Source organism: Canis lupus, chromosome 27 (genome assembly GCF_011100685.1).
Source record: "Canis lupus familiaris isolate Mischka breed German Shepherd chromosome 27, alternate assembly UU_Cfam_GSD_1.0, whole genome shotgun sequence".
NCBI classification, from domain to species: Eukaryota; Metazoa; Chordata; class Mammalia; order Carnivora; family Canidae; genus Canis; species Canis lupus.
This window is the reverse complement of record NC_049248.1, coordinates 19835135-19847560: the sequence shown is the minus strand read 5'-3', so window position 1 is coordinate 19847560 and position 12426 is coordinate 19835135. Positions and strand designations below refer to the sequence as shown.

General features: G+C 37.0%; 1 protein-coding gene across 6 annotated transcripts in view; it reads left to right on the top strand.

Moving 5' to 3' along the window:
* Positions 1–12426, top strand: part of SLCO1A2 (solute carrier organic anion transporter family member 1A2) — a 118675-nt gene that overhangs the window by 34195 nt on the left and 72054 nt on the right. For 4 of the 6 annotated variants that reach the window (XM_038576978.1, XM_038576980.1, XM_038576979.1 and 1 more), the window contains exons 2-3: positions 10066–10169; positions 12166–12210. The exons of the other annotated variants lie outside the window; for them this stretch is intronic. The gene's annotated coding sequence lies outside the window, so the exon portion shown is untranslated. The remainder of the gene's footprint in view (positions 1–10065; positions 10170–12165; positions 12211–12426) is intronic. 6 annotated transcript variants of the gene reach the window in all.

Below are 12426 nucleotides of genomic sequence, written 5' to 3'. Positions count from 1 at the left end.
ATGGTTTGCATCTTTATATTTTAAAAGTTTCTCAAGAAGTGATTTTAACTGGGACACCTGGATGGTTCAGTGGTTGATGGTTTGCCTTTGGCTCAGGTCGTGATCCCGGTATCCTGGGATCAAGTCCCGCATCAGGCTCCCTGTGGGTATCCTGCTTCTCCCTCTGCCTATGTCTCTGCCTCTCTTTCTGTGTCTGTCATGAATAGATAAATAAAATCTTTTTAAAAAAGGAAGTGCTCTTAACACTTACATGTTATTTCTATGCCATTTTAGCATTTTGAAAAATAACGTAGAAGCCTTTTCAATGACTTCTAAGATCCTGTTACTTCAGACATACAAATTAGGAGCTTTCGAAAGGCCTACTGTTCCCCTAAAATCAAAACAAAATAAGCACACAAATAAATAGACAACAATCTTTGAGTTAAAAGAGACTGTAAGGAGAATTTAATTTACTCCCTTTAAACGCTTATTTGTTCAATGATAAATATGGTCTAATTGGAGATTTGGGCAACTAAGCAGAAAATAGTAGTAAAGTTTTCAGACTTTTGGACAAAGCACTATCAACTTAGTGACTTAAAAATTGAATGCATGGTCTTTGTTCTGGAGGCTGGAGGTCTGAGATCAAGATGTGAGCAGCATTGCTTCCTTTTGAGGGCTGCTCCATGCCTCTCCACTAGCTTCTGGTGGTTGCCTAGCAATCTCTGTTGTTTGCTAGTTTGAATTAGCATTACCCTCATCTCTGTCTTCATTTCCATGTGGCATTCTGTGTGTGTATATGTCTCAGTGCCCCATTTTCCCCTTTTTTATTAAGACCCCAGACATATTGGATTAGAGGCCCAAACTTCTACAGTTGGCCACATCTTAACCAATTATATCTGCAATGACTTTATTTCCAAATATGGTTGCATTCTCAGGTATTGTTAGGACTTCCACATGTGAATTTAGGGGAAATACAATCAACCTGTAACAGTCATTTTCTAGAAATTCTGCAATTTTTGCTTGTTTTTACCCTCTTCTTTAACTCAACAAGTTTGTTTTTAAATCTTTCTTTTTTTTAAAATTTTTTATTGGTGTTCAATTTACTAACATACAGAATAACCCCCAGTGCCCGTCACCCATTCACTCCTACCCCCCGCCCTCCTCCCCTTCTACCACCCCTAGTTCGTTTCCCAGAGTTAGCAGTCTTTACGTTCTGTCTCCCTTTCTGATATTTCCCACACATTTCTTCTCCCTTCCCTTATATTCCCTTTCACTATTATTTATATTCCCCAAATGAATGAGAACATATAATGTTTGTCCTTCTCCGATTGACTTACTTCACTCAGCATAATACCCCCCAGTTCCATCCACGTTGAAGCAAATGGTGGGTATTTGTCATTTCTAATAGCTGAGCAATATTCCATTGTATACATAGACCACATCTTCTTTATCCACTCATCTTTCGTTGGACACCGAGGCTCCTTCCACAGTTTGGCTATCGTGGCCATTGCTGCTAGAAACATCGGGGTGCAGGTGTCCCGGCGTTTCACTGCATCTGTATCTTTGGGGTAAATCCCCAATAGTGCAATTGCTGGGTCGTAGGGCAGGTCTATTTTTAACTCTTTGAGGAACCTCCACACAGTTTTCCAGAGTGGCTGCACCAGTTCACATTCCCACCAACAGTGTAAGAGGGTTCCCTTTTCTCCGCATCCCCTCCAACATTTGTTGTTTCCTGCCTTGTTAATTTGCCCCATTCTCACCGGTGTGAGGTGGTATCTCATTGTGGTTTTGATTTGTATTTCCCTGATGGCAAGTGATGCAGAGCATTTTCTCATGCATGTTGGCCATGTCTATGTCTTCCTCTGTGAGATTTCTCTTCATGTCTTTTGCCCATTTCATGATTGGATTGTTTGTTTCTTTGGTGTTGAGTTTAATAAGTTCTTTATAGATCTTGGAAACTAGCCCTTTATCTGATATGTCATTTGCAAATATCTTCTCCCATTCTGTAGGTTGTCTTTGAGTTTTGTTGACTGTATCCTTTGCTGTGCTAAAGCTTCTTATCTTGATGAAGTCCCAATGGTTCATTTTTGCTTTTGTTTCTTTTGCCTTCGTGGATGTATCTTGCAAGAAGTTACTATGGCCGAGTTCAAAAAGGGTGTTGCCTGTGTTCTTCTCTAGGATTTTGATGGAGTCTTGTCTCACATTTAGATCTTTCATCCATTTTGAGTTTATCTTTGTGGATGGTGAAAGAGAGTGGTCTAGTTTCATTCTTCTGCATGTGGATGTCCAATTTTCCCAGCACCATTTATTGAAGAGACTGTCTTTCTTCCAATGGATAGTCTTTCCTCCTTTATCGAATATTAGTTGACCATAAAGTTCAGGGTCCACTTCTGGGTTCTCTATTCTGTTCCACTTATCTATGTGTCTGTTTTTGTGCCAGTACCACACTGTCTTGATGACCACAGCTTTGTAGTACAACCTGAAATCTGGCATTGTGATGCCCCCAGATATGGTTTTCTTTTTTAAAATTCCCCTGGCTATTCGGGGTCTTTTCTGATTCCACACAAATCTTAAAATAATTTGTTCTAACTCTCTGAAGAAAGTCCATGGTATTTTGATAGGGATTGCATTGAACGTGTATATTGCCCTGGGTAACATTGACATTTTCACAATATTAATTCTGCCAATCCATGAGCATGGAATATTTTTCCATCTCTTTGTGTCTTCCTCAATTTCTTTCAGAAGTGTTCTATAGTTTTGAGGGTATAGATCCTTTACATCTTTGGTTAGGTTTTTTCCTAGGTATCTTATGCTTTTGGGTGCAATTGTAAATGGGATTGACTCCTTAATTTCTCTTTCTTCAGTCTCATTGTTAGTGTATAGAAATGCCACTGACTTCTGGGCATTGATTTTGTATCCTGCCACGCTACCAAATTGCTGTATGAGTTCTAGCAATCTTGGGGTGGAGACTTTTGGGTTTTCTATGTAGAGTATCATGTCATCGGCGAAGAGGGAGAGTTTGACTTCTTCTTTGCCAATTTGAATGCCTTTAATGTCTTTTTGTTGTCTGATTGCTGAGGCTAGGACTTCCAGTACTATGTTGAACAGCAGTGGTGAGAGTGGACATCCCTGTCTTGTTCCTGATCTTAGGGGAAAGGCTCCCAGTGCTTCCCCATTGAGAATGATATTTGCTGTGGGCTTTTCATAGATGGCTTTTAAGATGTCGAGGAATGTTCCCTCTATCCCTACACTCTGAAGAGTTTTGATCAGGAATGGATGCTGTATTTTGTCAAATGCTTTCTCTGCATCTAATGAGAGGATCATATGGTTCTTGGTTTTTCTCTTGCTGATATGATGAATCACATTGATTGTTTTACGGGTGTTGAACCAGCCTTGTGTCCCAGGGATAAATCCTACTTGGTCATGGTGAATAATTTTCTTAATGTACTGTTGGATCCTATTGGCTAGTATCTTGTTGAGAATTTTTGCATCCATGTTCATCAGGGATATTGGTCTGTAATTCTCCTTTTTGGTGGGGTCTTTGTCTGGTTTTGGAATTAAGGTGATACTGGCCTCATAGAACGAATTTGGAAAGACTCCATCTCTTTCTGTCTTTCCAAACAGCTTTAGGAGAATAGGTATGGTTTCTTCTTTAAACGTTTGATAAAATTCCCCTGGGAAGCCATCTGGCCCTGGACTCTTGTGTCTTGGGAGGTTTTTGATGACTGCTTCAATTTCCTCCCTGGTTATTGGCCTGTTAAGGTTTTCTATTTCTTCCTGTTCCAGTTTTGGTAGTTTGTGGCTTTCCAGGACTGCGTCCATTTCTTCTAGATTGCCTAATTTATTGGCGTATAGCTGTTCAAAATATGTTTTTAAAATTGTTTGTATTTCCTTGGTGTTAGGTAGTGATCTCTCCTTTCTCATTCATGATTTTATTAATTTGAGTCTTCTCTCTTTTCTTTTTAATAAGGCTGGCTAATGGTTTATCTATCTTATTAATTCTTTCAAAGAACCAACTCCTGGTTCTGTTGCTCTGCTCCACAGTTCTTCTGGTCTCGATTTCGTTGAGTTCTGCTCGAATCTTTATTAACTCCCTTCTTCTCTTAGGTGTAGGATCTATTTGCTGTTTTTTCTCTAGCTCCTTTATGTGTAAGGTTAGCTTTTGTATTTGAGTTCTTTCCAGTTTTTGAATGGATGCTTGTATTGCGATGTATTTCCCCCTTAGGACTGCTTTTGCTGCATCCCAAAGATTTTGAACGGTTGTATCTTCATTCTCATTAGTTTCCATGATTAAATCTTTCTTAGTGGAGGAGTTTTCTTTTATTGTTTTGTGGTCAAGCAATGCTTTCTGTATTGATTCTACTTTAGACTCTGATAAATCTCTCTTTGTGACCTAATAAATGATCAGTTTTAATAAAGGTTCCATAAGGACTTTTTTTTAAAGCTGTAATTTCCACTTCAGGTACAAAAGTTCAATATATGTGCATATCATCTATTTTATTGAAACTGTTATTTAAGTTTTCTAAATCTTTTCTTACGCTTTTCATCTTGTTACATCTTGCACTGGGAGGAGAATTAAGCCTGATTACTGTTTCTGCTGATTTATCTTTGTACTTCTTGCATTTTCTGCTGTATGAAATCACCTTACTGTCACTGGGTGAAACAAATGTATAACACTTACATCTTCACTGTGAATTGCCCCCTTTTGTACCTTTAATCTACCTTTCTATGTCTTTTCTAATACTCTGAATTCTACCTTGTTAGATGCTATCATGACTTGTGTTTTTTCTTTTTCTCTTTTTTCTTTTGGCAGGGCAGTTAAGCCACATGTTTCTTGATATAATATATATTTTGGGCTTACTTCTGTCATATTAATAACATTTATTCTATATGCTTAATATTATCAGCTTTGGTCCAAGCATTCATCCTTACACAAATTCCAATTTTTTTAACGAATGATAAAACTGAAGTACAGAGAGGACAGTAACATGCCCAAGGTCACAGAGCCAATTAGTGATCAAGCTGGAATTCAAAGTTAGTCTGGTTCCTGAATCTTTTCTCTATTATATCATGCAGTCTCTTTATTTTGTGCCATCTATGTTTGCTAATTCTGAGTGTTCTCCTGATATCTTTTCTCCAGTTCATGAATTATCTCTTTCATCTCTATCTGATATGACTCAATGAGTTTTAATATCAATGATTACATTGTTTCAAATACTTCTTGGTCATTTTTAATAGTTTGATTTTAAGATAAGCTATCTTTAAATTTTTATCACTTCACATATATTTACTTAATGTTGTGTTTCTGATAATTTCATAATATGAATTTCCTTAGACATTGAATCTGTATTTTGTTTCTGATAACTCTCTCACGATGACTTAATTTGTATTTATAAGATCATAAGTTCTTAAATTCAATCTGCAGGAATCATAGGGGCCCTTCCTGGGATGTTCCCTTAGAAAGGATATCTATGGTTACATCTGCCAATATCAGAATTTGCCAATATCTGGGATCACTTCAGCTCCATGGAGGGTCCAGAGTAACATAAGAGATTCACATTAGCTCTCCAACCCTGAGACAAACCTAAAGGTTAGGACGTTAGGGTTTTAGGATTTCTGTCAGTATTTGCTTCCAGGGCAACCTTCTTTTGCTGTCTGCTTATTTGTGGGTCTTCTCAAATTTTAGTTCATTACCTCCCCCTTCATACTTTGAGATTTCTTTTTCTTCTTATGAGCTTAACTATGCCTTAAAAAATATCTTAATTCATCTAAGTTCTAGTTGTCTTAATGGGAAGGCCCTTTGGTATAATTTCATACTACAGAAACAGAACTATATATGCATATTCTAAAAAATTCTGAGCTACAGAGCCAAATTCCTCTGTATGAAAGTTGTAATAATAATCTACTCTTCTTTGGAAATACATTAGTGTATCTGTTTATCCTTGAATTTTTCAACATGGTATATTTAGAAAAAAATACCCATGAGCCATATGGTAAAGGAAAGGAACACTTTTATAATAACTTGAATTTCTTTTATTATTAGTGAAGCTTAAAACTTTAGTATACTTCTGGACATTCATGAAATTTTTTTAAACACCTGGAAACATGAATGTGGATATCAGGATAGGTCTGATCTAGAGATGTGGGACGTTTTTGGACATGAATTATATAATCCAAAAAAAGCATGTACAACAAGAATAAGAGAAAGTGTATGTTGGTAAATATCAAAATTTAGGACTCATAATGATGAGTAGGAAAAGAGAAAGAAATGGGAGTGCACAAACATGACTTATTGGGAGACGAAAGTAATGTCAGAAGTGAAGTGACAAGAAAGTTCCAAGAAGAAAAGCTTGGGTTGAACATCATATGATGCTGATAGATTACACAGGATGCAGACTAAAAATAAAAATTAGAATTTGACAAGTAAAAGTTTACTGATGACAAAAGCTAGAATACTTCAGTTCATATTACAGAGAAGAGCAGGTATGAAGGGATAGTGTAACAGTCCTAAAATGTCACTGACTTCGATCAGTGGATCTTAACATATTGAGAATCAGGATTCTTTTAAGAAGATGATGTGGAAAATAGACTTTTGTGTCTATTTAGGTGGCACTCGAACATGCCAGCTAAATTTTTTTTTTTCTCTCTTTTTTTAAAGATTTTTATTTATTTATTTATTTATTCATAGAGACGGGGGGGGGCAAAACAAATTCATAGAGAGAGAGAGAGAGAGAGAGAGAGAGGCAGAGACACAGGCAGAGGGAGAAGCAGGCTCCCTGCAGGGAGCACGATGTGGGACTGGATCCCAGGTCTCCAGGATCTCGCCCGGGGCTGAAGGCGGTGCTAAACTGCTGCACCACCAGGGCTGCCCACCACCTAAATTTTGAGCACAATATCTAGACATCCATATTTCCTCTGACAATATTCCTTATACAGATTCTTCTACTGTAGCCTCTTTGAAGAGGTTTCATCTTAAAGAGAAGAAGAAAGAAAGACCAATAACTTCAGGAGAGGTTAGGGTTAGGTTAAGATAACATGTGAAAAATACCTGGCACTTAGTAAGTACACATTCAATAAATGCTTGTTGATCTTTCAGGAGCCAGCAGGAAAGGGGAGTTTGGTGAGCTGGGAGAAAGAAAAGTTCATTGTTGGCATAGGGTTCCCAAAGAGCTGGAAGGCAATGTCTTATGCAGGGGAGAGAGGTAGACATTATAACTGTCTGCTTACCCAGAATCAGCTCTATGTCCGGCATTTTCTTAGGACGTTTTGTATAATATCTCATTTGATGTTCAAACAACCCTGTGAAGTAGGAAATATAAATTCTACAGATGAGCATTTGAATGCTTTGAGTGACAATATAACGTTTCAAATTCACGTTAGAGAATGGCAAGAAGAGTCTAACCTCCATGTGCCATACATCAAAATTGCCACACAATTGGAACATTATACATAGGTTAAGAGATTAATTCTTATAACTGAGATTGGAGTTCAAAGGAAGGTAAATTTGGGAAATTTAAACCTCTATTTTCACTATCAAATGGCAGATAATGACTAGCTGAGAATGACTCTTAGCTTAGTCTTCTCCTTTCTAATGAGTGGTCAGTTTCTTAAAGGGACATCCACACATCATAACTCAGCTTCTTGCCCTGTGCTTTATCCTCCACTAGATCTGACAGCAATGAAACCTAGGTTTGGGCTAAACCTCTGAGAAAGAGCCAAATTGTCTATAGGAGATTTTCAAATATGAGTTAAATGAAAAGGAAGAAAACAAGAATACAATAGGCCCATAAGAGCAATCATACATTATCTCCTACCACAGCCATTGAGCTTTGACTTTTGTTACTATTGTTGTTTTCTCTGAGCACAATCCAGAAAGTATGGGAAGGGGCTATCAGCCTTCCATGTTCTAAGTTTTGGAATTAACTTCTTTTTCCTCTATACAATATTACTGTCCATGAGGTTCAGAAGTTCATTAGCTCTTTGAAACTTTGTTCATGTTTTTTGTTTGTTTTATATTTAGAAACACTTTATAAGTAATATTACTTCCTGTTGTTTATATTTGAGTTTTATTGCAATTTTATCTAATGCTAAGTAACTTCCAATCTAAATAGATATGCAATGAAATTAACTGGCTCCAAATTCTTTTAGTTATGAATGCTGTTGTTGAATCTAATTACAGAGATGAATTTTAACTGACATTACGTATAGTCAAAAGAACTCCGATTAGGATTTGATTATTTAAACAGGTCCTACAATAATTTAAGAGGGATATTCTATGATTATGTTATAACACTGTTCAGAGTAACATATAATTTAGGTTGAAATCTACCTGTTTTTATATCCACTGTTAAGAAGTTTAAATAACTTATGCCAAAAATTGCTTTAAAAATTAGTGGTTTCATTTTAATAATAATTTATTGGGTGACAAAATTGCCAAGCTCACAGATACTTTTGCTTACTGTCACCCATACTCCCTCCATCTCCCACTCCCATAGAAATGGTTAACTAACCAATGAACCAACCAGATTTGTAGAGCAACAGGGAAAGAGTATTTTTATTTCAATGTGTTTCAGATGGATTGATGATATTTGGTGTAACACACTGTTCGCTGTGGCTGGAAAGAGTGGAAAGAGTCAACACCTATGTATTCTGAATGAATATTTTCAGTTCAGAGGCCCACGGTAACAAATTTTATCTATAAACAGATGACAGGCACAAAGGAGTATTTATATGTGGGCAGCCTTGAAGAACTCAAAATGATGACTGGTGTTCTCAGACATACCTACACACAGCTATTAGCACTCTTACTGAGAGGACCCAATCAATATAGAGATTCCCGCAGTCAGATGACCTGTTGAAATAGGTAAAGGTGGAGAAAGAGCGTAATGACCCAGTTACTGGGAAAATAAAGTAAGATTACTTGTAATTTTACTGACTGTATGGAATTGGAGCTATCAAACTAAAGCCCTCTTAGCTTTTAATAGCTTGAGCCTCTTAGGATCTTAGCTAATTGCTACTATTTACCCATTTTAGTCTTTCCTCTCTTTGCATTTCCAGTGATAAATTCAGTTTTGGGGATGTAGGTCTGCATTAAAGTGCTTTGGTAAAGTGCATTTCTAACTGGTCAATCTATGAAATAAAACAGAATACCTTCCTTTTTAAAGGCTATTGTTAAATGCAAAGGGAGGGAAGACCAAGAGAGGTGGTTGGTAGCAATTAAACAAATTCTAAAAGATTTGATCCAGTAAAAACCATAAGGGCTTTAGTTTGTTAGCTCCATAGATGACAATGTGGACTAACCGGAAGACATTATGCTATGTCACAAATACTGTATGATTTTCCTCTTATATGAGGTATCTAAAATAGTTAAACTAATACAAACAGAGTAAATTGTGTTTGCCAGAGGCTGAAGAAGGGGGAAATAGAGATTTGCTGTTCACCTGATATAAAGTTTCAGTTATATAAGATGAAAACATTCCACAGATCTGCTGCACAATATTGTGCTTATAATTAACAATACTATATTGTGTACTTAGAAATTTAAGAGGGTAAGGCTCATATTAAATGTTCTTACCACAGTAAAAAATAAAAGTGTCATTGAGTAAAAGCAAGACAAGACAAAACAAAACAAAAAAAATCCTAGCAGACCTTTTAAGGTAGTAACTAAGAGGCTGATGCAATAGGACACCTAACATTTTCCATAAGAATATAGGCAAATGGAGGCATTTTGAATCCATTTCAATCTGTACCTCAAACATGTCCCAAGATTTTGTTTGAAACCCAGGAGAAAACTTCCTAGGGCCAATTTCAAATCAGTATAAACTAAGACCCAAAGGCCTAGGGTATGTTGGTGGGCTTATATTGCATTTGTCTGACCTCAGGTATTCGGGGATATAATACAGCCTGGTGTTGGTGCACCTCATATATTCCCTTAATCAATTCCCTTATTCTCAAGATTTTAGATTACATTGTTAGTAATGTTTATGAGGATTGGAAAGCATTTTAAAAATGCAAGACATAAATGTATGATGCTCATGGAGATAATCTGAATTCTCCCAAATTGAGAGGGATTTTTTTTCTCTTGAGGTGGGCCCTTATGGACTGAAGGCCACATTTTGAGAAACTGCACTAATTACTACAATGTGAGGTGCTTGTTATTCACAACACATCCTGAATTTTGTGACCTCCAGGTTTGTACCTCTCATGATTCAAAACACGTTTTCCCATGCCATGTAATCATCTATATGTCTTATCTATTGACTTGTAAGCTGCTTGAAAGTAAGGGTGATCTAATTGCTGACTTATTTACCAAATACCTCTTTAGCAGAGTGCCTTGTACACATTAAGGTACCTTGTTATTATAGTATAATGATTAAAAGTTAGAGCTTTGGAGAGGCACCCAGGCAGCTCAGTTGGTTAAGCGTGTGACTCTTGGTTTTGGCTCAGGTCATGATCTTTGGGTCATGAAATTCAGCCCAGCCTAGGACTGTGCACTGACTCTGCTTGAGATTTTCTTCCTCTCCCTCTTCCTCCCACTCCCTCCTTCCTTCGCTGGCTCTCAGCTCCTTCTCCAGCTTTTGTGCATGCACACATGTTCTCTCAAATAAATAAATAAATAAATAAATAAATAAATACATACATACATAAAGTCTTCATTTAAGAAAAAAGAAGAGGGGAACCCCGGGTGGCTCAGCGGTTTAGCGCCGCCTTCAGTCCAGGGCTTGATCCTGCAGACCCAGGATCGAGTCCCACATCGGGCTCCCGGCATGGAGCCTGCTTCTCCCTCTGCCTGTGTCTCTGCCTCTCTCTCTCTCTCTCTCTCTCTGTCTCTCATTAATAAATAAATAAAATCTTTAAAAAAATAATAAAAAAAGAAGATCTAGGGCTTTGGAGGCTGACAAATTTGGATTGGAATCCAGGTGTGGCCTGGAGCAAATTAATATTTCTAAATCTCTAGTTCTTCATTTTTAATACTGAATAACAGAAGCAATTATTTGATAATTAAATGATAATGCATATGAAGCATTTTGCATAGAGCCTGCAAGATTATAAACCCTCCATATATGGTAGCAAATTATGAGAAAAATTTTAAATCATCCAGTATTTGCTCATTAAAGAGATATAGAAAATACAGATAAGCAAAAATATTAAAGTAAAACCAACTTAGTCTCACCTTTGAAAGATAATAAAACATAGCATTTTGATGAATTTTCTCCCAACATTGATTTGTAATCTCTATATATCTGAGTGTTGACTTAAAGTGACATCATACCATTCATATCATTCTCTAATATGCCTTTTGTTATTTTTTTTAAAGATTTTATTTTGTTTATTCATTAATGAGAGACAGAGAGAGAGAGAGGTAGAGACACAAGCAGCGGGAGAAGCAGGATCCATGCAGGGAGCCCGATGCGGGACTGGATCCTGAGACTCGACCCTGGGACTCCAGGATGACACCCTGGGCCGAAGGCAGGCGCTAAATCGCTGAGCCACCCAGGGATCCCCTGCCTCTTTTTATTTAAAAACATGTTAGGAATATTTTCCCATGTGAGTAATAACCTTGTAACATTAAATAGCCACATTTTATTCTAGTGTATATGTAGAAAATAAACAATCCCTATTGTTGGACATTCGGGCGTTTTTGCCTATAATTTACAATAATTTATTGAGACAAAGCTGTGGTAAGTTTCCCTGGTACATTATTTTGCCTAGAATTACATTCTTCTTAATCTTTTCAGAAGTAAAATTGTCAGGTCAAGGACTACATTTTTATTTTTTTATTTTATCTTTTTAAGATTATTTATTTATTTTTTATTTCACAGAGAGAGAGCACAAGCAGGTGGAGAGGGAGAAGCTGGCTGCCAACTGAGCAGGGAGTCCAATGAGTGGCTAGATCCCAGTACCCTGGGATCATGACCTGAGCGGAAGTCAGATGCTTAACGGACTAAGCCACCCAGGTGCCTAAGGACTGTATTTTTAAATAATTGATACCTACTGCTCAGTTATTATTACAATACCATATCATTTATATATTCATCATCAGTGAGTGAAAGATCTTTGTCAATGTTGAGTATTATAATAAAAAAACCTTTGATGGCAGTTTGATTAAAAAAGATGGCAGCTCATTTGTATTTTAAAATTAATTCTCAATTCAGCAAATACTAATAGGCATTTCTTCTGTTCCAGGCACTGAATTGGGTGATGGTGGGAAGTGGGGGAGATGATTCAGAGGTAAGCAAGACAGATCAGGTTCGTACATTGATGGAACTTAAAGTTTAGTAGGTTTAAAGGTATGAATGAAATGATGTCACTCTAAATCTACATTAAATGTGTGGCAATTAAAGGTGTGATAAAGAAGAACATATCTAAAAGAGTTTTAACTTAGGCCAAGGCCCTTGAAATGCACTTATAGATGAGCAGAAGTTGACCTAGCTGGGAAGGGAAGGA